The sequence below is a fragment of the Hoplias malabaricus genome, chromosome 1 (genome assembly GCF_029633855.1).
Source record: "Hoplias malabaricus isolate fHopMal1 chromosome 1, fHopMal1.hap1, whole genome shotgun sequence".
Classification (NCBI taxonomy): domain Eukaryota; kingdom Metazoa; phylum Chordata; class Actinopteri; order Characiformes; family Erythrinidae; genus Hoplias; species Hoplias malabaricus.
Window position 1 is genome coordinate 13,895,555 of NC_089800.1, and position 24,587 is coordinate 13,920,141.

The 24,587-nt window shown below is 41.4% G+C and overlaps 1 protein-coding gene across 1 annotated transcript in view; it reads left to right on the forward strand.

Moving 5' to 3' along the window:
- Positions 1-24,587, forward strand: part of bcl2a (BCL2 apoptosis regulator a) — a 51,832-nt gene that overhangs the window by 1,951 nt on the left and 25,294 nt on the right. The gene's annotated exons all lie outside the window — the stretch shown is intronic.

Consider the following 24,587-nt stretch of genomic DNA (forward strand, 5'->3'; position numbering starts at 1 on the left):
AAGTACTTGTCAGGCAGGCGTTGTTTGGGTCTCTGGGTTTCTCTGCTGGGGCATTTGGCTTCCTCCTTGGTTTGGTGTGTGAATGGAAAATGAAGCTTATACACAGTCTCACTTAAATCATTCAGTCCAGTATGGAAGCACTTCAATATTTCGGGTGAGGAGGGGAGTGTGGTGGTGGGGGTGGTGGGGGTGGCGGGGGTGCAGAGCTCTTGCTTTACCACAGCTTGGTTCCTGCACTGCAGTGCTTGAGCGTTGAATAATTTACAGCATAAATTGAAGCAGCCCATCACGGCTCTGCACACTTTCCACACTTTCAGATGAGAGGACGGAGCTACAAGCATCTATCTGGCTGTCCATATCATGGAGCCTCAAAATCTCAGAGCACCATCCTCCTCCTCGTCCTCCTGGAAAAGATCAGACACTAAGTTAAATTAGTTAGTACTGCTTCTGCTGCTAAAACAGTGTAATAAGAACCTGGTAATGCTTTTTTTTATTCTGCTGTTTATCCTTAAGCATTCACTAAAACAACCTCACACAGTATTTAAGACTTCAATAAGACAGGTACCACTGGTCAGATTTTCTGTTTATTTAAAGAGGAATCCTAATAAAGTCATATTTGATATACACTGCCATAAACGTGGGTAAAATGGTCAGTTTTTTATTGATGCTTTTTAAACGTGGCCCCACTAATGCAGGAAAATATTTTGACATAAAATGTCAGGCTTGTAAAACCCTAAAAAACATGCTTGGTAAAAGGGTGCACTGACGTTTATGAAATAGAATGATATATATCATGGATCAGTACTCAGTGCTGAAAATCAATATCACACTGTGTCAATATCAAAATAGATCGCCCAGCATTACTTGCAAGCATTTCAATACAAATCCTGCAGTTTTTAAGGGATAAAATCGGTCAAATTAATTCATATTTAGGAAATACATGATCGCATATTTAACACTAAACACCTGGATTGTGCGTCTTCTATTCCTTTACTGTGAAACTGGCTGCTCCAGTGTAAACTATGAACTATATTCAGGTTAGCCTACTTTCTGGGTTGGTTGGCTGTGCAGGTGGGAGGATGGTGGCCCAGTGGGGCCATTATTCCTGTCTGGTCTGCGAGTGGACTGAGGCAGAATTAATGATAGTCATTACTTAACACATCTGCTGCAGGTTACTCCGAGAAGAAAAAAAAAATACAAATAAAAAAGGCATTTCAAACTGAATGACAGAATGGGGTGTGGAGCCAGACTGGAGTCCAGAGCCAGGAGAAATGACCACTTTGCGCAGACAGTCCCCAGACACTACCATGCCCTTTCCCCTACTTCTCATCTCCTCAGTCTTCTGCACGGCAATTATATTACAGTGGCTATCGCAAATTATACACGAAAAGACAGACTGTGTTATTACAGGTGCTAAAATGTGTGTCTGTGTCTTGTCTGTATACGTGTGTGTGTTTGTGTGTGTGTATATCCAACTGATGAATGACTATGGTCAGCTCCATCATTCCTTAAGGTGATGAGGCAGTGCACAATTAGGATACAATTAGCACAGAAGCACTTTAATGAGGTTTTAACTCATGTCTGCATTATTCACAAAGCAGCCGCACTCTTGTCCAGAGGCAATTAATGATTAATTTATTTCATTTTGTCATGAAGAGGATGCTTAGAGTTTGCATCAAGTCTGATATTGCGGAGGGAATTAGGTTGTGCACCAGAGCTTCACATTATACTTCAGTGTCTTTTGAATTTGCCCTTAACTGCTTTGAAAATGTGGGAACTGTTTTGACGAGCTGGATGAGTTTTGCATTGAGACCCCTTCACACCAGGGACATGCATTACTGGATTGGTTCAGCGGAGTCAGAATATTCTGTCAATGCTCTTCATGCATGTTCCCCATGGGTTATGTTGCCTTCTTTCAAATATAATTGCTCCAAATGTGGTTTAACTTTAAGCAAACTCTAGAACAGTTTGACTTTATCAGTTTGTACTCATGGGGAATATGCTCACATGTAAAGCTTAGAATACGTGGATCATTCAGATGCTTTTGATTACAAACAGAAGTGAAATAACTACAAAGCACCTGCATTAAATTGTCCTTTTAAAAAGCAATCAGAAGAAAATCACATACATGACCGTGTGCTAATGGTTTAATATCGAATAGCGTTTTGCTGTGTAATCTGAAAATATTAGAATTGCTTTGTGTGTGGAGTGCATAAATAGGAAACTGATTGCTTATTTGTTTTCTCAAGTGTGTGACATACAAGCCAAAACTCTTTGGTATTCATGGCCTGCAGTAAGAGTGGTGCACAAAATGTGCAAAAGGACCTCTCATTTAGCTCTAAATTGGTCAGATGGCTTTGCTTTGCTGCCAAAGTGAAATGTCCTTTCCTCCTGCGGTTAATGCCGACTTATTATCCTCCTTTTGAATTAATGCGATTCATTAATCCTTGGATAAAGCCCCTGGAATAATTGCACAGTCTGCGGAGAATACATGATTCCGCTGTGCCGCATGATGCTGTTTCATTACTGTTATTCCAGGCTCCCTGCTGGGCCTCCCCATTTACCCAGCATGTGATCGAGACCTTCATCTCGCTTTGGTCCTCTTTCCAATTGAATTTTGGATTCAATTGAGTTTTCTGAAGAATCCGAAAGGTCCATCCTTATGTGGAGCCAGCAGTAAGCCTACTAGCTGTAATGACACAATTATGGATCATGCAAGCCATGACAAAGCAAAAGACATAATTGAATTCGCTTTGTCTGACTGGCATATTAAATGTGATTCTTGTAAATGGTGACAGCTGACTGTAGCAATTTGCCCAAGAAATCTTGCCCTCTGGAACTGCTAAAGAAAGTACCAGGGTTAGACCAGTATAACCATCTGGCCATCTGTTTTTGGCGGCTGTGGGGAGTGATGCTTTTGCCCCAGAGGCTTACCATTATACCACTTACTATAGAAAAGTCTTGGGCCTGGTTGCCTTACTGGATACACTGGCTTAGGAATACTCCCCAATTAGTGTACATCTAGCAAGACATCAGTTCACAAAAAGGCTACCCTATAAAGTTTCAGTAGTTTTCCATATAAAGTTGTTCTCTATTCTTTGCAGTTGTTCTACAAATGTCAGAAAAAAATCAACCTCATATCCAAAAACGTCAAAACACATACTGGACATTCTCAAAACAAAAGTAACCAATAAACCATGAACTAAACAATGATAACAGAACTGGTAAGGTTTTATTTTGTGCTTTTCCACAAAGATCACCGTAACCATAAGCTTGTAGAGAGGAATTTAAGTCCTCTTAAGCATTTTTGCCACATAAACCTGAGAAGACGATGCTTAACTGCTTGTCAGTGCTGGCCTGTAATGCTCTTTACTTGGTTTCACATTATCACCATTGTGCTTTGAGGTTTTTCATTTGTTTTGCTTCTCCCCCTGAACAAATGATCATTTACTCTTGTTGTAATTGCCATGTTGCAAAACTGAGTGCTGGGGGATCCATTTAGGGGATTGAGATCGGGAAGATTTTTAGTGGGTGGTTTGCATCTGATCTCAAAATCTACATTCCGGGTTAATACACTATAAGATATTTTCAATATGAGAAAGAAGCTAACATTTGTGGTAAGCGTAAAAAGTACCTTGTGAAACCCCTTACTTTACAGAACTTTTGATAGAAGTAACAGCCTTTCAGTTTAAGAAAAACATTTTTGGAAGACATTTAAACAATTTACTTAACTGAAAACTGCTTGGCGTGTTGTTGAAAAAAAAAACGCATTAAAAAGAAGACACAGTATTGTAATCATAACACATCCTTACTCAAGCATGATGCTGTAACTGCCATCTAAGAATCAAAAGAGACATGGTTAAGTAGGGGGTAAAAGTGAGTATTTTCACTGTTATCAAAGACTCCCATGGTGCTGTTTACCAGTTGCAGCTGTAGATCTAAAAAGTCTCTATTTAGTCATACAGATAAAGAAGCAGTGGCATTGCCTTCATTGAAGTTTGTTTAGTCAGACTACAGTCGTGTAGGTGCTCAGCCCACACACACAGCACACCTGTGGTTCCTTACATTCCTCAGTGTGTATATGATTGTGTACGTGTGTGTGTCTGTGTGGAAACGGTGGCTCCTTGCCTTAGAGGCCTGTTTGACCCCACCTGTGCCTTTTGTGGGTGGGTGTTGTGTTGGGGCGTTTACTGAAAAAAAGGCCAAGCACTTCTGAAGCGCCGCACAGCTATTCATTTTCCAGAACATGTGCCTCATACGCTCCTTTCAAGTGACATTGTTTGTGAAAGTGATGTAGAGACTGAAGGCAGAATGTGAAAAAAAACCCTCAAAGAAAAAAAAGAAAGAAATAGGGTTCTTTTTTGTCCTTTCTGTCAGTTTGATTGTAATGGCTTCAAACAAATGTGCCATGCGTTCTGCAGCTGGCGTGTTGAACGTTGGCACTGTGTGTGAGGGCAAACCAATAGGGTAAGGGACAGCAAGACTGAGAAGCAAAGAAACTGAGGAGAATGGATGAAAGCAGTAAAAAGACTGGGAGGGTGTTAGGGTAGACATTAAGAAAAGGTGATAGCAGAAAGAAGCTGTTTATTGTTGTTGCTTCCTGCCTGGCTTCTAGTGTAGGGGTGTGTCTTCTCCTTGGGGCAAGGTAGGGCTTTGAGAGCTGATTGGTTATCAGTGTTGCTTGATGCCATGGAGTTTAAGGTGCAGTTCTTTTGGGCTTTTAGAAGGCTTTGCTTTAAAGAAGGTTCATGACACAGGGTGGAGCTGTATATTTAATGTGAAGCATCATGGAGTGGGGCTTCATCTTTGGGGAAAGGACGATTCCCTCTCAGGTGTGGCCACCTTCCTGAACTATTCTCTGTAGTATGCACAACTGGAGCCACATACATGCACAGATGCACTCCCTTGTATCTGAAATGGTGGTGGGTTTTTTTTCTTCTTCTTTTTTTTTATTTCTTTTCTTTAAAACTGACTACATGAATACTTGATCTCCACAGAAACAGCAGATTGGTCTCTTTGATTCATATATGAAGCTTGTTTCCATCTCAAAAGTAGGTGTAGATCAGAGACGGAGACGACAAATTGGACGTGATAGACGAAGGCTCAGCAGAAAGTAAGAGCTGAATGTGGAAAAATAAAAACACCTACAGGTGCCAAGATGTAAAGTGCACCAAAACATTTTGTACTTTTATAATTTATGTACCTCTCACTTTAACTCAGTGAAACCGGCAGTGAGTCAGAAAAATAACCCTGAGCAAAAATGAAATGTCCGGCTCTTTTTATGTGTTAGTCATTTGTTTCCCTGAACAGGTTAAAGTGTCGAGGAGAAAGTTAGTGGGACTACCCCTCTTTCTCCATGCACTTTGTCCCTACACTGCTGTATGTGTGATGCTGGAGTTTCTTTTTTTCTTTTCCAATCTCAATTTGAATGTCAGCAGAAACTTTCGCAAACAGCAGATGTACGCAGAAGTGGACATGTGTCTTCTGGTAGTAGATGCTGACTGCACTGATGAACTTTTCATCTAGTTTAAGCACATCTGACAGTTATTAGAGCTGGGCATCCGTAAGCAAATCACAGATAACTGAGTTACTTCCCAATTAGCGTAACAGGCTGTCCATATGTGAGTATGGTGCCTTCAGTGTGATGTTTGTCTGACTGTATGTTTTTGTATTCTCAACTTTGTGTGTTTGTCTTTAGAAACAGAGATGCTCTCTGATGATTTTTGAATGGATGATTGATCAAAGTGATGGTTTTTGCTGATCAGAAGAGCTTTGTATTAGTTTTGAGTTTTGTTTGCCTTTGATGCTGCAGCACAGTTCTCGGCACTCCTCACAAATGGAGTGTGCAGGCTCTGAGCTATGCTTAATGACTGTAGCTGCCGGTCTTTCCACAGGCCGTCTGACAGCATCACTGAATGGAACATAGAAACAACAGTAGAAGAGCAATTGCAAACAGATCACGACACTCCTAAATCCTAGGACAGTGCACCTCTCTGGCCTAGAGAACACACTTTGGAAAGGGCTGCCTCACCCGACACACATTAGGTTAATGACACAATCATTATATTCTCACAGAGCTGTAATCTGTTCCACTGGACACAGGGACACACTGTGCTAAAGGCTCCATGGCAGCCTAGCCATCGCTACTCACACACATGAACACGTGTCCCTTTCTCAGATGAGCCCACATTGCTCTCATACCCTTGTTCACTATGCCCTTATTAGGGAGTAATAAAGAGCACTTTTGCAATTTCCTTTGGAATTAGTAAAGTGTTCTCTTATCTTTTGTGTCTACAGAGTTTGCTGCAGCTGCCATATGCATGGCAAACGAAGCTTGCTTGTGGCATCTGCAGTTGTTCATTTTTCCCCTCATGTCTTATTGCTCACTGAAGCCTGGCGATCAGCATCTCCTGAACAAGTATAGTGTCAGTTAGTAATGACATGAGCTATGACTAGATCTTATATCACGTTCAGGTCCTCTGATACCTTCACAGAGCAAGACTGTCTGGGACTAAACCCTCTTATATCTTCCTGATTTTCTTTGCCCTACTACTTTGGAGTTGTCTGCTGGACAGATAAAAGCAAATCCGATTTACTTTTTGTAAGTGTCCTGGCAGAATAACAGAGGCTGCCTCTTAAAGATGTCTGATTCAACCACCTACACAAAAGTTGTCAGCCTTGACAGTTAGCTCACCGAAGCTCTTTACAGTAAATCCACATCCCCCTATTGCAGATGGAGATACACGCTGAAAGAAGCAAGCCACCACACAGACAAAGGGACAAAAAAGGGACACTCTTGCTAAGACTCAGACTGAAAACAGATTGGGGCTTCGGTTTAGGCACAAAATGAATATAGAGTCTTATAGCTCTTTTGCTACATGGCTAAGCCTTGGTGTCTTTTGCTGCTGGGATCTTAAGATGTGGGAGTTTGTGTAGGCAGGTTGTGGGATTGCTAATGGAATTAGTCTGGGAGCAGTGTATGGATTTCTCTCTCTCTCTCTCTCGCTCCCTCAGATTTGTCCCTTAACACAGCCTGCCTTCTGTTGTGCTTCTATTGGCTGTTGGGCTCATCCTTCTTTTCCTGTCTGTGGCTCGTATACTGAACTCGGGTTTGAACTGGGCTTCATACCAAGTTTCAAAATTTAAGAAACCAGAACCTTTCAATATTTTACAATTTTTTTAAGCTCTCGCTGGCTACCTTATATTTGGAATACCAGTATGTGGAAGCCCATTTTTCTTCAAACCTAACATCCTTCCTGTCGTTTATAGAAGAATTTCCTTCATCTGTCTCTCACTGAGTTGCAGCTGGGTTTTATTGAAGAAGGCTTAGCTTAAGAGTAATGGCTCTGGTGATAATTTTTTTTGTCTGTTTAACCTAAGCATGGCTCTCTGGGTCTGGCTATACATCACAGTCTGTGTTACTTTTGAAGGAGCTGACTCTTGGTGGCTTGGGCCAAGTTGGGAAGCCAGGGCAAAACCCTAGAGGTACCAAAGAGTACCTCTAGGGTTGCCCTGGCTGTCTTTTCTGCCATCTGCTGTGGCGTTTTGTACCCAGCACACTTCTCTTCTCAAAGAAATGTTTTCTACAAACCGTCGTCCACGCGCCAGCATTCCCTTCCTCCAAAAACATGAATGAGCCTTTTTATACAGCACAGTGCACCTTTATATAGCAATTTTCATTATGAGTATAATTTCCAGTAAAATTTACTGTTATTATATTTGAGTACTTTTTCAGCATTAGGAAAAAACAAAGAATATTACACAGAAGCCCCAATAGTTATATTTTGAGTTTTATTTGATTGTTATATATTATAATCACATAATGTATTAAATTGATTAAGTACTTGTCAGGAATTATGCCTTCAGTCAGAATGAAATCAGTAACTCTAGATGTTGCTATGTAACTTCAAAATTTGGCACAGTTTGCCAAAACTGTATAGCACATCACCTGTACACTGACTAGCATCAGGAAGATTGTTTGGGTTTTCCTCTCAGCATGTGTTGTTTTCTCAGCCTGCTGTTGTCTGTGGGCTTGTGCTCTGATTAGCGGAGCGGGGAGTAGAAGGAACCGTGATCGAGCTCAGGGAACCTCTGGTGAATGCTAATAAGCTGTCATTTCCTGATAGCATGATGTGTGAGCACTGTTGATGCAGATATGGCAGAATCAAAGCTGGGATAAGTCAAACAGTAATTATGTACTTTAGCTTTATCCGTTGCAAGATGAATTATTCATAAAATTTTGAAGGGAAAGAGGCAATCACAACTTTTAATACTTTACATATTACAATGTATCACAGTATAGGATCTGGATGCACCCCTCACTGCTCTTTACTGAGTCAGGGCAGTGATTACTGTCATTCACAGAGAGGGGTAGCATTTTTGTGTTAGGACGTTGTTAAGAACGCGTGGAGGGCACAGATGCCACAGTTAACCCAGTGAATCATAAACAGACATGTTAATATAGAGTGCATGTTGATATAGTAGTTACTACAGATACACTGAATGATCACTACCTTGTAGGGCTGGGCAATTAAACGAAAAATAATCAAAATCACAGTATTTGGGTCAAAAATACAAAAAACAAATAATACTTCATTAATTATAATCGTGGTAAAATGTACAGTAAATCGTGATATTGATTTGTGCTAATATTGCCCAGCACTACCAACTTATATCTACACTCACTGTCCTTTTATCAGCTTCATTGTCTATTTTGTAGTTCTACAATTCTAGAAAGATGTGGTGGTGGTATGCTGCACTGGTATGAGTGGATCAGACACAGCAGTGCTGCTCAAGTGTTTAAAAACTGTGTCCGCTCACTTACCACTCATGAGTGTAGCTCATGTGTTGATGCACAGTATGTGTTGGTCATCTTCTAGTCTTTCATCACTGGACGCAGTAGGATGGATGTTTTTTTTTGGTTGGTGGAACATTTTCAGTCCAGCAGTGACACTGAGGGGTTTCAGCCCTGCTGTAACATTCTTGCAGCACTGCTGTGTCTGATCCGCTTGTACCGGCACAACACACACACTAACACACCACCATGTCAGTGACAATGCCTTCCAAAAATAATCCACCTCCCAAATTATACCTGCTCTGTGGGGCCCCTGACCACTGAAGAGCAGGGTGAAATGAGGATAAGAAAGTATGCAGAGAAACAACTGGACTACTGTCTGTAATTGTAGAACTACATAGTGATCTACATAGTGACTAACTAACTATCATCACCAGTAGATTGACCAGAGGAGGATGGGTCACCCCTTGTGAGCCTTGGTTCCTCCCAAGGTTTCTTCCTCAGCTGGGGGAGTTTTTCCTTGCCACTGTCGCCCCTGGCTTGCTCACTTGAGGGTTTTACATTTGTCTTTACATTTCATGTCAAATCTTGTCTTACTGGAATTCTGTGAAGCTGCTTTGTGACAACATCAGTTGTGAAAAGCGCTATATAAATAAATTTGATTTGATTTGATTTGATCCTCTCAGTGGAGCTGATAAAATGGACAATGAGGTGTGTTCCTAATTCAGTGATCATTCAGTGTATACTTCATAAATCTACATATTTGTACATGTTTCCGTAGAATTAAAAAAAGTTCAACAGTTAAAAGTGACGTTCATCATTTTCTTTAAAATGTTTCCTCACCATTTGCTAGCTTTCCAAGTCCGTTTGTGTGCTCCAGACTAATATGTTTATGAAGTATCAATAAATGGGTAAAAACACAAAGTTTCTCTCTCTCGGTATTCTAGGCTTTCTCTCTCTCTCTCTCTCTCTCTCTGCTCATGGCAGAGGCATCTGGAGGCATTTGTTTAAACAGCGCAGAGAACTCCAAACGTTGAAAAGCATGAACTGAAATGAGGATATTGCTCTATTCTTGTTCCATAGATGGGTAAAATTGACTTACATTTGCTGTTTCAGATCACTTAAAGTGGAAATGTCTCCAAATGTTGGAGTTTGCTGTATGAAAATAAATACAGAAAGTGCTACAAAACTAAACAACTTGAGTTCCAAATGAGTTTCTGTGGTAATTCAAACAGTGAATAAAAATTTACAGACAACTTATTCTTCAGACAACAGTCCTTTTTTCCCCCAATACATACCTTATCTTCCCCAATGCATAATATAATTGCTGAACGTAAACAAACCAGAGAGAACAGCATTTACCCACAATCGTAGACATGCCCTTTTAATGATAATCAATTGGAAATTCATTAGGAAACAGTACAGGGAGAACATGAGTTAGATACATCTCACTCCCTTGTAGTGTTTTAGGCATTTTCGACAGCCTGGTGCCATGGGAATTTCCTGGATCATGAAATGGCTGTGACAAATGCATTCTCATGGATTAGAAATGGGATGGTCACAAAAGGCTGTCAGTTGTCCGGTCTCCTATCACACACCCCATTATCCCAACAATTCGGAAAACTGTACTGTAAGGGGCCAGGGCACTGTGACTGGAGAAGGAAGTCTTTATGCAGGGCACCACACTGACCTCCTTCATGCATTCAGAGGGTGCACTTGTGTGTGTGTGTTTGGTGTTGAGGGGGGCGGTGTTCTCTAGCCTTGCCAGAAACACATTCTTACCAGGCCAAACACAGCTGGGGGCAGTGTATCCTCCAGCACACTAGGGCTTTGAGTGTGCCTCATGCTGTAATGCTTGTCTTGTGCTTTCCCTCCATGCTGTTTTTTTTCCAGAGTGGATTACATCACCACTAACATTACTGGAATAAGCTACGGGTTCTGTAATACCCATCTATAACTTTTTAAATGTGTCATGAAAGCTACTTTATCTCAGAAGTGATGAAAAGGAACCACAAGACTCATCAAATTGTAACCAATACTCTGACTTAATGTAGGATTTGAATCAGTCTTTAAGGGAATGAAAAGTGAGAACATTCGTCCCCTACAGCTCAACACAGCTTTGCTGGCAGAGGTCAGATTCCAGTCCGGAAAGTTCCACATTCTGCTCTGTTCCATATCCCTGCTCCAGGAACAGTGTCCAGACATTCCATAATCCTTAGATACATCAGGCTGGCCGATTGTCTAAATGCCTTTTTAAGTGTGTAAATAGGTGCCGTTGACAGCCTGACTGGCTGCTGGAGGATCTAGGTGTCTCCCCGTTTGCTCGACCAGGCTCTTTGATGATGGCAGATAGCACAGTGCAGGAGGGGGCTCACCTGTGTGATGAGAGGAGATGAAAGAGGGAAGCTGTCACATTCCGCTGTAGTGGGATGTTCGCAGTCTGGCGAGAAGTACAAACTGCGCCTGTAGTGTTCAGGCCAAGTCTACCAAACACCCCTTGCACATTCTGCTATGGGAAGAAGCGCATCATGCACTCACGCCCACATTCCTTTGTGGTGGTGCTCATTATTTAAGGACATTTAAGAAGGCTGGGAACTGAACCCCTTCCATTCCTCAGAGAAGTGTGCTCTGGGCAGTCTGAGCATCATCACGTTTCTCTTCTGTTCTTTACACTTTTACTGTTTCAAGTGTCCCTCAGGGAGGTGGTTTCAGATTAGAAGGGGCTCAATAAAAATGGCATGGATAATATTATAAATATTAACAATATAAATATACACCTTGTTTTAATGTTTTAAATTTTAATTGTATTTGAACATAATTCAAACATACTCACATTATTTTGTCATAATCTCAGTTATATGTACATGAAATGCTTTGAAACCTCTGTACAGCTAATATTGTAGTTAGTTCAAGCTACATTCCCAGGGCGGTCGGATAGAATGTGTGGATGGTGGTAAAGTACTGGTCCAGTGTGGAGACTAGAATTTCTTTTTGGTCTGAGAAATTAAATGTCTAGACAGGGTTCAGGGGAAGCAATAAACAACTTGCGCAGTCAGTCCTTCACATTTTAGGTAAAACCAACTAATCTTTTTTTCCTTGCTGAAAAACAACAGTTCTGACGCACATGCAATTGTTCAAATTTTTGAGGGGGCTGTGAAAATCCTTATAAAGCTTAAAAAGACAAGCCTTGCATTGTCTTGAGTTTTTGCTGTTGGTCGCTAGGAAACGTAATAGCAGTAACTACAACACGAAGGGTGGATTTACTTAAGGAAATGGAGCAGGCATTAAGCTGCAACTCCCGAGAATTGGCCAGGGCCATGTCCTGGGCCAAAAAGCAGAACAAAGCTATGCTGCCCTTCTCAGTCTTGTAGGCTTTGTGGTAAATGCGATCATAGATTGACAGCTAGTTGCAAATGAAGCCCAGGGTGCAGTGCAGGCCCTGGAATCTGTGCAGCACGATGGACTGATCGCTTGGGCCATTGATGTGGCTGTAGGTTGGGAGTGGCTAGGCACACCCATGGGCACCATGCTCTTGTACTGCCACACTGGCTCAGTAGCCCAAAAATACTCTCCATGTGACGCCCATGCTCTCTCTCATGAGGAGATGTTGATAACAGAGACACAGAAGGACACAAGATTTGAGCAAACACAAAACAAAATCAGCCCTCACGCAGCAGGAGAAATAAATGCAATGCTTGTTCATGGCAAGAGGGAGTGCGTGATGGGTGGAGATGGCAGATGGGTGATTTTGTATGCAGGCAGCCTGAAGGGGTACCCCTTAGCCCTTCAACTCTTCCTCCTGCTGCCCCTCCTTCTTCAAACCTGATACTGATAAGAAGCCAACAGATGAGAGAGCAAGAAAAAGGGGGAAAAGAGTCAACAGGCCTAGATGCCACTTAACACCATCCTGTGCAAAGATCTTTCAATCTTCTGAGCCACTGTGATGCTGATGATTTTTCTCTCATACGTACATGACAATTACAGGTGTTTAGGCCAGAGCTGTCACACTGCTTTGTGAAAGATCAGTGGCTACCCCTGCTGTTTTGGGGTACTGACCTTACAAGCTTCATTCATCAATTCAAATTTTTTGCTCAGATTAGACTTGGCTGTCTTTACAGTTCACAATAATAAATGTAAGTGACCTGTAGCTGTAACGTGTACACTCGCAAAAAAAAAAAAACAGGTCCGGTAGAGGTACAATATTGGTCACTAAATGTACATACGGTGTAAATGTTCCTTTAAAGGTACAACAGTGTTTAAAAGTCCAGTTTTGTTCCTTAAATGTACATTACATTCTCTTCTCTGGAAGGAGAGATAAATGTTTGTAATCTTTCATTGTAGAACTGTGTCATATAAAAAAAACATAAAACAATACCTGGAGATGAAATGGAGCGTATGAAATCAACACAATTTTAAAATCTACAAATATAATGAAATAAGGTACAATTATGTTCCTTCATTAAAGGAATAAGTCTGTACCCTTGAGGCACAGAGACAGCAAAAGTGTACGTGTGAGTTGCATTTTGCTCGGGAGGACAGCAGACAGTATGTTAAAAGGACAAGAAGGTGAAAAAAAATCAGCTGGGATGCTTCATGGTATATAGCGCACAGTGTAGGGTAAAATAATGGTTTCTTCACTTAAGCAGCTGCTCTGTTAAGGTCTGTTGTTTTTTCAGTTTTTCCTGGCAACGCCACATCTGCCTGTCAAACTATCACCCTGTCTCAGTGTTTCGTCTTCGGTTTATAATCTTTAGTGCGCTATGTAGTGAGCACTATTTGTGATGCAATTCAAAATTCTTCTCCATTATTTTTTGCTGCGCTGCTGTTGCTGGCTAATGACAGAGATGAGACAGTGCCTGGGTACAGGCTAAAAGAAGTATGCCCACACATTGGATGTGTATCTGATCTAAGACCACAGACGAAAGTGACTCAAATCTGTTTTGACAAAAATGGATTTGACATGTCCACACAGCAAATAATGAAATCTAATTTGAGTCACTACGGCCACACCTGGCACTGTGAATGTAGTAGGGATTTCCCGATCCGAATTCATAGATCAATATTGGGGCCAATCACAGCATTCGTTTACTTTTCTGTATCGGCTTTATTGAGCTCGATCTTATGTTTGATCCTCCGTTTTTTCTAGATCACACTTGCTCCTACTCCTCCGGTAGCACGCTTTGTAAATGTTGTTGTGATCTGACTCTGCTGGCCACCGTAGCGGACACACTTCTTTTGGACTGTTCTGCACAAATGCACATTCCCACTAGCTGGATTCAGAGCTGGAGAGTGAGGGGACGTGATTAGAGTCACCAACAGTCCTGTATTTGGACACTAAATGCTGTTGCGATTTGGACCCACACGGGACATGTTTTATCCTGTATTATTTAGGCGATACTGTTAAGACCATGACTAGTTTAAGACACGCTGCTCTCTCTCAGCCGGAGGTGGGGCAGATACTCCACGGCTCTCATTGGTCATTTTAAGCCAATCAGCAGCAAGAGTTAGCTGTCCTTCATTTAATGCTGCTGCCAATGGAGTCACAGTCCAACCTACAGGGGATTTGTTTTGCGGCTGCGCTGAGAGAATCAAGTTTGTGCTGAAAAAATATATAACTTTTTTTAGCACGGCGCCTTGAAGAAACTATATTTCATTTCTCCCTTCACACATCTGTGATGACAAGAAAGCTGACTGAATTTTAGAATCAAACTAATTCTTTATATATAAAAATAACGTTAGATGATTTCATATAAGATCGAAAACAATAATACATTTTTTCTATGAGCTGTTTGTGAAGACACTATTTGTTTATATATTTTTATTAAATAAAATAAGCAGCAGCTTGGATTCAGGCTTGGATTCAAGATATTTCAGTTTCAAGAAGATACACTGGGCTGATTTTAATAACCATAATGTATTTTAAGTGTTCCCTGTGTAACAGCACTATCTAGGAAAGTCTAAGAATCGGATTGGGACTAGGTATTGGCAGATTCTCAATTTTAAAAGACTTGGGTTGGGATCTGGGGCAAAAATACTTGATTGAGACATCCCTAGAATGTAGCCAGACTTGGATTACAAAATGATGACAAAGACTGCTGATATTTTCCTTTTTCATTTTGCTCAGGATGAGTGTATATCTGTATTAGGGCCTGGAAGGTAATAAAATGTCTTCATTGCTGTAAGCTATAAGAATTATTTACGTTTTCCTACATACACCATAAAATCTATATTTAGGCCAGTTATACAGAGCTTTCAAATAACAACATATAGTGCTCCGTATCTGCATGAGCTGCACAGTAAAATGTAGCTGACATCCGCACATCATCTTATTTATTAATAGTTAATTAACTAGGATAATGTCAAAATGAGCAGGCAGCCCACTACTTTAAAATATATTTTTCAAATTTGGCACTGGTGAAATTAGTCTGTAACAGTTTTATTCAGAAATTTCTCGTTGTAAACTGTGAAAATCACTTTAAATATTGTGATGTTAATAATTTTGCCATGTTGTCCACCCTTAGCCGGTAATTTTTTTTTCTCACAGTGATTTGATTAATGAGTCTTTGCTCCCTGTCTGTACCAGTGGCTGAATTTGATAAAGCTTGTATTCTTGCTGACCTGAAAGTGTATGAGATTCACGGTGAGCAATTAAACTGTTCTATTTAACTATCTTTACTAAAGGCTAAGCAGAAGAGAAAGCTCAGAGAGTAAGTCAATGTAGGAGACCTTGACCTGTGTCACAAATCCATACTTGTGCAAGCTATTGTACCCTCCCAGGCTGATTCCGCTTCCTCATGTTGACTCCACCAATGAGAGTGTTGTGGAGTCACCTCCATGTGCTTTTGGACCTCCACCCATGTTACTTCACTTCTATAAATGCTAAATTCATCCATCAGATAACTCTTAGGTGTAACAGAGACTTGCCGAGGAGTGCTGATCTCTGGCGCTTCTAATTAGCAGTCAGGGCATTTGCCTGGTGTAATATTTAATGACTAGCGATATTTAATTTCTGTTTAACTTCATTTGATTGGAATGTATTTCCTGTTTGAATGAAATGTGTTTCCTGGCAGCTAGCTGATAAATTTATCATTAACCAAGTATGCCATGATCAAAAATGCTAAATTTTCTTACTTCCTTTATGAAAACGTTGTGGTGATTTTACACTGATCTTGAAAGTATAATTGATCTCCAACCACATCTGTTGTCTTTTTTTGATGTACATTTGGAGGTGTCAAAACTGGATTTCGAACCAAAACGAAAAAAAGGCCAGAAATACTGTTTTGACGTGAATGCAAATAAATGCAAAGGTAAAAATCCCCATTGTAGATGGGTGCGATCTGTGTAGTGTTTAGCAGCTAGCAAATGAAGAGATTGAAAGTCCCCTTTGGTATTCCCCCTACAAAAGGAGAACCAAATCAGAGATCCAGCTCAACTGTCAAGGCCTCATGGGGCAAAGATGGTCACCAAACAACTGGAACCCATGGTTGACTGAAAAAAAAAAACCTTGGTTATCATTCAAAGCAAAAACAAGTGTTCATATCAGAACAAAGCACAGGACATTCTTTTGGGTTTGTTTCGTAAGGGCAATGCACCAGATATTAAACGTGCTTTAAATACTACTCTGAATGACTACTAACGCAACCGACTGTAAACATTTAGGGGAAATCTCGACCCTCCTGACCAGTCGACCAGTGCATTTTTTCCTTTAAACAACTTATTGCATGAGGCCATTTTCTTTTCACATCTCCGTTAAAGATGTTTATTATTTATATACTTGCTCCAACACAATCTTACATCCATGGAACTTTGAAATCAAAGACTTTGTATGGCTATCGCTCAAGATGAAAGCATATCAATGTCAAAAAGAAACAAGCAACAAAAACAAGAATGTCTTTCAATACAGAACAAATACCTTTCTGTTCAATGAACTGATTTGGTGAATATATGGTTGTTCCACTCCTTATCTAATCAAAAAATAGTCTAGGCAACAGCCCATGTGGTATCATCATTTGAGGTAATGTTTTCCTTGTGCTCAGCAGGTTGGAAAAGGAGTGGCAGTAAAAATAAAGGAGACAGCTTGTTAAAGAAAATTGTTTGTTCCATACTTTTATCTGTCGATGAGGTCACCAGAGCTGCCGTGGCCCTTTGTGTTGGTGTAAAGCTGCTTTATCAAGGATTATGAGCTGATTGAAGACAGAGTCACCATCAGAAGTGCGGAACAGGAGCTCGGGGGCATGTTGGACCGCCTGGCGTTATTGTTCTCTTTGGAAAGAGATAATTTTTGGGGGGAAAGAGCTGACTTTCTCACTAATTGGCTTTGCTGGCTTCTGGACAGCTTGTTAGAGCCTTCAGATAATTGAGAGTGCAATATGGAGCCAATGTTGTTACAGTCACGTTGTTGTGACCCACCAGCTCCAAGTGGATTTCATCTCAGCGCAAGACCTAAATCACCTTTTCTTCATTTCAACGCCTAATTAACTGAGTGCATTAGAACCATGGGCCGTCCAAGGTTGATAATCATTCATTCATTGTCTGTAACCGCTTATCCAATTCAGGGTTGCTGTGGGTCCGGAGCTTACCTGGAATCACCAGTCCTTAGCAGGGCGACACACACTCACACATTCACTCACACACTCAAATCTATGGATGCCTTTGAGTAGCCAATCCACCTATCTACATTTGTTTTTGGACTGTGGGAGGAAAGCTGAGCTCCCAGAGGGGTTGATAATCAGTAATTTATAATCCATACTGATAAGTATTATATTAGTGTGTTGCCACAGAGAGGGAAGGCATTCACATACCTTCTTTTATCCAGTCCTTTTGTGGATCTTTTTTAACCTAAAATTTACCCTTAGGATAAACAAAGCCAGATTGTCTCACACCCACATCACTACATTCCGATCATACTTCTCCCTGAGGCCAGGGTGAGATCAGCTGATAGAGAAAGAGAATGAGAGTGCGCAAGAGAGAGAGAGAGAGGTCATTGAACCTTTTCCCTGGTTGCCAGAGTCAGATGAGGGGAAAAGGAGTAGGAGGCATGTGTGGGTGTGTGGGTATGTGGTGTGTTCGGGGGAAACGTGGGTGTTTTGGGGAAGTTGGGGGTGGAGAAGGAGAGGGCTGATTACCGAGCAGTTGGGGTAGAATAGAAAAAAGAGGGGGCCGTCTGGTGAAGAAGAAAAAAAAAAACACTTCCAGAAGGGCCCCTTCTCTTCCAGTCTATGAGCTAACACTGGAAAATGTTTTCTTTTTTTCCTCTCCTTTGTGGGGTCTAGTTAGAGGGGGCTGTGTGTGTGCGTGTGCGTGTGTGTGTGTGTGGGGTGGATCTTTGCATCTCTGCCTCCACATGGTCACCACCCACGCAGCCTGTAGGCTGGGGCTCAACTTTCTTTTCTTTCCCTCTCTCTTTCTTTCTCTTGCTCTTTCTTTCTCCCCTACCTCCCCTCCCCCCCCCCACCTTATAGGTTTCCAACATTTCCCCAGTCCTGCTCTAGTGCTCAGTGGCTGTGTGTGGGTGCCTTTGTCTCCGTGGGTTGTTTTATCGGCGCTTTTCAGTCCCTCTCTCTCGCCCCTTCCTTCTTTCCCCACATGTTGGGAGCTGGCTCGTGAGCTCAGCTGAAAGAATGTAACCCTGGCCGCCTGCTGGAATGGCTTATGGCAGAGGAGAGAGCTGTCAGGAAGTGCCTTCCCCGTCACTGTAGCCATGGCCTGCTGTCTTTATTTCACTCGTTCGATACAGTGAACTTCTCCTGGGTTTTGTGAGCGCTCCCCCACCTGCCCCCGATAGCATTGTGTGCTCTATAGACTGAATTAAACTGCATGGAAGTGCTCAGCGATGCCGCTCGCCATGCTTGGCATTTCACTCTCACTTTTGCTTCTGCCCTCCACTTCTTTGCCGCAGACGGCTGGTTTCCGTACAAACACCAATTTCAACTCTTACAGCTGATAGAATTTTAAATCATGTGCAAATTAACCCTTACAAGTCTCATTCACTGTCTGTGACAGAAGTAGGGTGGGAGATGAGGCAAACACATGAATCAATTTGTATTTCTTTTCATTTCACACGCAGTGCTGTTAGAGCTGGACAATAATTAAATATGAATATTTATCGTGATACAATATTCCTTTAACAGTGATATGTTTAAATCAGAAAGAATAAGTAAATAATTTTTAAATTAAATTTACTGTTTAATTAGATTTAGATGTTGTTGCAAAATGAAATTAATCTTTTGACATATTTTGGTACATATTTCTACATTTCCTCCGTCTCTAGCCATAGGAATTGGAGCATATTGGCTTTACATCAGTTCAAACTATTTTATGTAATCCCCATATATTTCCCCAACAACAAGGGACTGATTTGTTTGTGGGACAGCAGGCAAGGAACCAGTGGACTTGCATAAATGTGGTGGGAAAACCATGTTAAGTTGTCTAAGACTCTGGATGGATGTTACCCTGCATTATGTAATGTAGGGCATTCTCAGTCTGCATGTGGATGTCTATCTGAGGTCATTTCCGGCAAGTGCACAAAACATGGCTTTATTTATCAACAAAAGCAAGGCTTGTTTGCCATTCTGAGACTAAAAGAAGGAAGACTGGTATGGAAAGGTTTAACATTCTTTAAATGCTTGGTTACAACAACTGGTGATTCATTTGTGGCACCAAAATGATCACCACCCCACTCAAAGGCACGTCTCCCTGGTGAAAACAGGTTGAAGGGACATTTCCCTAATTTGCACAGCTCACTGGGGGCTTCGTATCTGTACTAGCAAAGCTTTGGTATTTGTTTTTTGATGAAGAAGAGGAAGAAAAAACATGGAACCTGGCTCTAGCGTTAACCACAAGAGCATTGTTTTATTCTGTGCGGCCTTATAATTGTGTTTTTGTGCTCAATTCCACATGGTAGCATAACACATTCTGATATTTCTATATTACTAAGCGTTGCTGCCTTCTGCGCTTTTTTGAAAGCCGTGAGGTTGCGTCCCTAGTATTACGGCACCTACACACTCAACACGAAACCCTCATCTTTTCAGAGGCTTGCATGCCATTTACAGCAAGGGTGATGAATCTTGTCAAAATATTCAAAGAGAGAGGACATAAATAAAGACAGAGAGTCAGAAAAAGCGAGAGGGAGAGGGAAGAAAAAGCTAGTCAAAGTGAAATATATTCAGAGAGAGAGAAATTCCCTTGGTCTGACTGTTGGGGACTCTTGCTGAATGTGGGGATGCACCTGCTGTGATCTGCTTCTGATACATATCAGCATATATCTGTATCCTCTTTTAAATTGGTCATGTTCAGTGCACACTAGTATATTATTAAAATACGACATTGGTAATTAAATGTACTCCAAGGATCCAGGCATCATCTGACTATTTTGAGTTGAGTTGACAAGCAGAAAAAAAACTTGCTTTCATTCTTTTTTTGGGGTTTGGTGGTTTAGCATCACTTTTATCTCACATTTAATTAGAATTGCTCATTGCATTACGAAGAAACGCCTTTCCAAGTAATAGCTGATGCTGGCTTCCGGCAGAGTGAAGTCAGCTGATCTGAGGCTTTTGTCTCTTTAAACAGCCTGGTCAACCAGAGCTATGAAATCCAGGCAGAAATTCAGCACCTCAGTGTTGTGCCTTGGCTAAGAAACCACACCAGCGTTTGTTTATGTAGACCCATGTAGGGCTGGTTGTCTGTTGAATGAAATGACTCTTTCCATTCATAAAGCTTTGGCATGTGTTTCTCAACAAGAGGAAATGAGACTGGACAGTGAAAGAGGGGAAGTTTTGATCAGAAATGTGACAGAAATGGACAGAGCAAGACTGCATGCAAACAAACAAAAAAAAAAAGATAACATAGGTCAGAGAAGTGCATGAGCTAAGCTCAAACCCACATATGAACTCATGCTTGTGCACGTGTGTTTGTGTGCGAGTGTGTGTGTGTGTGTGTGTGAGTAAGTGTGTGTCCGCAAGCAGGCACATGTGCAGAGCCTTCCAGTGATCTGCTGACAACCAAACACTAAACAGTTTTATTGGACCAGTTCTCAAAGAGCGTTTATGCCACGCTGTCATTGTTCTCACACGGTTGTCATGAGGGGAGACTCTGTAATCTGATCTGAGCTCTGTCATCCACATCCTGCTCTAGTCCTCTGGTCTTTTTTTTTCCACATATCCACAGGCAGCTCTGACCTGTGCGGAGAAGGGTAAAACAGTTCTAGAGTTGAGCGATGAGTTTCAAATGGCGCAACTTTGCTGAATGTGCCGAAAATCATTGCTGCTAATATCTCAACTCATGTGATTTCCTGTGTTGCATATTGTTAATAGAAGGGTTTCTGCATCACACCAGCATTAGATATTTCTGAATGAGTCTGTGAGGCGTTTGGACTATAATATAAACAACATTTACAATTTCCTGACAAATGAAATTAACCTCTTGTTGTAGACCATTGTCCGGTTTCATTTTTTAACAAACAGCACACAACTGTGGTGAAATTAAGAAGCGTTTTATAGTCACTGAATGAAACCAAAGAGCAAGAAAGAACAAAAGTTTTTCAAATTGAGAGTGCTCGTGTTTTGTCTGTGTTTAGAATGAATGTTATAACTTCATGTTGAATGTTCATGCCCTAACTCTAAGAATACCGGTTGTGGTAAGACACGTTCTAAGAACTAGGCTGAGGTTTCCAAAGAATAAAGGCTATGACATTTCAGAAGATTAAAGAGAAATCAAAAGTAAACTCCGATACACTTAGTGACGCCAGTGCTCAAGAAAAGGCAGAGCAATAGCAAAGCACAGATGCTCTCTACACATACGGTGCCTGTACTGTTTTCATTATCGCATGAATGACAAAAGTCTTTTTTTCCGATTCGTTCAAGTATACGCATGCACTGTGGAAGAAAGTGTGTAGTGTTATACCTTGAGTTACATTCATGAAAACTATTGCAATAGCCAAGGCTAGTACTTTCATTGTCAATGATCAGGTGAGTACTATTGCAAGAGATCTGTCACCATACTGATTGACACCCTTCCGAGAAAGTGGGTGTTAAGTGTATTTGCATGCTGCCCATATGACCCTGTCACCCAGCCTCTTTCGGGACTGCTGTATTGCTCCTGCCAGTGTTTTGCAATAAGGGTTTTGCAAGAGCAAGTCGCAGTAGGACATGCTACTTTAAAATTGATGCCTCTAGCCTGTTTGTCTGTTTTGCCTCTTTGGATTCTTGACATTCAGTATCACATACAGGGGACTAGGTTCTACATCATGGTTCTCAAGGTTGTTTACTGGCTTAGCCATTGAGAGTGATGATTCTCTAAAGTCAGCGTCAGTTCACAAACTACCGGGTTATTCATTCATTCATTCATTCATTCATTCATTATCTGTATCCACTTATCCAGTTCAGGGTTGCGATATTTCAGGGTTATCTCTGATTCTAATGACAGTTCAACTAACAGTAGGGTCACAACAGTAGGGTTTTAGGACCCAACCTGTCCCTGATGAGATTTTAAAGTTATACCAACATATAAATGGATACCACTTATTATTTGCTGTTAGACATTGAATGAATTATTATGATAAGGATGGGCACCAATTTGCAAGTGTGGTTGAAATAGCTTTATTCCTTTTTATTTTTAAAATGTATTTATTTTTTGAGTCATGGTTGTGATATCATATTACATAGGTGTTTTATTCTGTCTGATTGGTCTAACTAAGTAGTTCATGAGCTGTGTTTTATTGTGTTAAATTTTCAAATGTGTTAAAGCATCATTGTTCGCGATGTAGACTATAACAGAAATTGTAGCTCCAGCACTTTAAATATTACACATTGCCATTTTGATATAAAAAACAAGTGGAATGTGCAAAAATAGCATCGGCTACCAGCCATGCTTTTCGTGAGTGTATATGACTTCCAAAATGCCATTTGTAATCATCTGGGCCTGTATAATGATGTTCATTTATTTTTCCATGTGGGTATTCCTTTGATATCTGCCCAGTGTTTGTTAGTTACAGTCAATACTGACTCAAAACCCGGGGAAGCACCTAGAAACCTCATGTGAGCTCTGCAGTTACCTGCATGAGAAATAAATGCAGATCTCAGTCAGGGGGCTCATCAGAGTAGAAAACACACACACACACACAGTCAATGGAACAATGGAACTCACATGGCTTATTTGTAACGTTTATGGAGATTAAAGTGCACTCCGTTGTGCTGCAGTGCAGACCAGCATCAAAAAAAAAAAAAAAGGAAGACGAAGAAGAAACATGTGAGAGGTGTGAAGGCAACAGTGTGTCTGTATTTACACATTCAGCTTTTTTATCTGGTCCTCTCTCCTCACTGATAAAAAGTAGGCCTTAGATGCTCAGCCCGGGCATTTAGGATCTTTATGCTTTTTTCTAAAGAAAACGCTCTGAGAAGGATAACGAATTGCACACCAAAATCCCAATCTACTTTGGCATATATATATATCTGTCTGTCACTAAAGCGCAGTGGCAACCTCCTAACTAGGCAGTGGCGGTAACAAACGCACATGGTGCGGTCCCTCTTTTGACCCACGCAGCGAGTGGCTAGACACTAATGAGCTCGTGTGCTGAACACATGCCTCAGAAGAGCCTGTTTTGATCTGTCTTTATCTGTGTGGCTCCATATACCTTACTCTGTCAGCGGAAGCCTTGATGTGAGGAAGATGCTGATCGAAGACGAGTTGGAACATTGGTCATTATCGGGAAAGCGGGCGTCCAGTTTGAATTAAGCACAGCTTTAATCATTGTGTTTTCCTAGCCCATGCCACCAGAGCCACCGGGGAGACAAATAACACGCTGTCAGCTTTTAAGAAACTGCACATGAAGTTTTTTTGTGTGTTGTGAATCCCCTCCTAAGAATGGGTATATGAGCACATGGGAACAGTCCCAGGCTCGTAGCAGCCTCAAGGCGAATGAAAGGAACCCCAATTTAAACTCCAGACTTTGAAGCTTTAAAGCAGATTGAGAATCCAGCAGTGCAGCGAGCAGATCCACGCCCAATCCCAACATGGCCACATCCTGAGCTTGGTTCGCCTGTTGAAATTTCTTTTCTACGGAAAGGGCCCTGATCAGGGAGCTAGACCATACATCCCCTCTTTACTTTGAAAGTGAATCCCATCTTAGACCTGGCAGCAAAGCCTGAGGAACTTTCACCAAGAGCTGCGCTGAAGGAACAACCGTTTTTTTTTTAAACATTTAGTTTGCCCCCCTCAACCGCTATCTACAGCATGACCTTAGGGCCTAGGATGCTTGGCAGTTTGCTAACCCACAGCAACTCTTTGCAACCATGGTGCAATGGCTTACTCCATTTAGAAATATCTGCTTTTTGGCCTCCTTCCTCTTGCCTGCAGTTCATTTGGCAATCGTTAAGCACGGATGCCGTATTTAGATGATGAGTTGGGAGAGTTCAGCAGCCCTGACCTGAATGAAAATGTTGGTACGTTCAGTGAATTTGGTCATCAAATAACCAATTAATTTGTCAGAAATCAGTCATTGACCCTCGGACTGATGTGTTGGTGATGAGCAGTTGTACATGTCAGCATGTTTTACCCTTGAAGTAGCAGGGTGTTTAGTCTATTGCATAGCAGTGGAGCTTTTTAATTGCGGTGTTTTGCAGACAGATCTTCAAGACTGCATTAGCTCTTGCGGCTGTGTAGGAATGGGACTAATGCCATGAGCCTGAAATGACGGTTGCTGTGGTAAACTCATGGGTGCTGTGATCTTGCAGTGGGGGAGGAATGTGTTTGACAGGGCGCATCACGCTTGTCATAGAGCTGTGGCTGTATTCTCCTC